The sequence below is a fragment of the Octodon degus genome, unplaced genomic scaffold (genome assembly GCF_000260255.1).
Source record: "Octodon degus isolate 3935 unplaced genomic scaffold, OctDeg1.0 scaffold00098, whole genome shotgun sequence".
NCBI classification, from domain to species: domain Eukaryota; kingdom Metazoa; phylum Chordata; class Mammalia; order Rodentia; family Octodontidae; genus Octodon; species Octodon degus.
This window is the reverse complement of record NW_004524674.1, coordinates 1,302,295-1,302,840: the sequence shown is the minus strand read 5'-3', so window position 1 is coordinate 1,302,840 and position 546 is coordinate 1,302,295. Positions and strand designations below refer to the sequence as shown.

Sequence of the window (546 nt, the reverse complement as noted above, 5' to 3'; positions counted from 1 at the left end):
AAAAAAAAAAAAAAAAAAAAGATTTCCAGAAATACCAGCTGAGTTGGGAAGCAGAGACACAAACTGGGCTGAAATCCTACTCTAATTGTCACTATATCTCCCTAGAATAAATTGCTTTTTGATAACCAAGACTGTGAAATTGCGATGGACAGACATGAAGCAGGCCATTTCTTTAGAATATTTAACTACAGTGAGTGAATGGAATTCTTTCCTACTTATTACTTAGATTTGCTGTCATTTTTCTTTTTAGTTTTGCCTCTTTCCTGCAGAGTTCAGCTTCATCCTCAAAGAGAAACAGTATTATATTCCTTGAAAAGGATACAATGATGAGAGTGCCCATCAAAGGGAAAGATGAAATAATTTCTAGGAAAATACCAGAAACTGAAGTGGAAGACTCTCCACCATTAGACTACGCAAAGAATATAGACAATGGCGCATTTGGAGGGTCTCATGTGCCCCAGTGACTACATGAGGCTTTGAGGGGACAACTACACACAAACCATAACAAGAAGTAACATTAAAGAAACACGGGGCCGGGGAGATGAC

At 38.1% G+C, this 546-nt stretch overlaps 1 non-coding gene across 1 annotated transcript; it reads left to right on the top strand.

Annotated features, from left to right (window-relative positions):
- The first annotated feature begins 44 nt into the window (after positions 1-44).
- Positions 45-169, top strand: LOC111818642. Its single transcript, XR_002822591.1, has one exon.
- Positions 170-546: the final 377 nt, after the last annotated feature.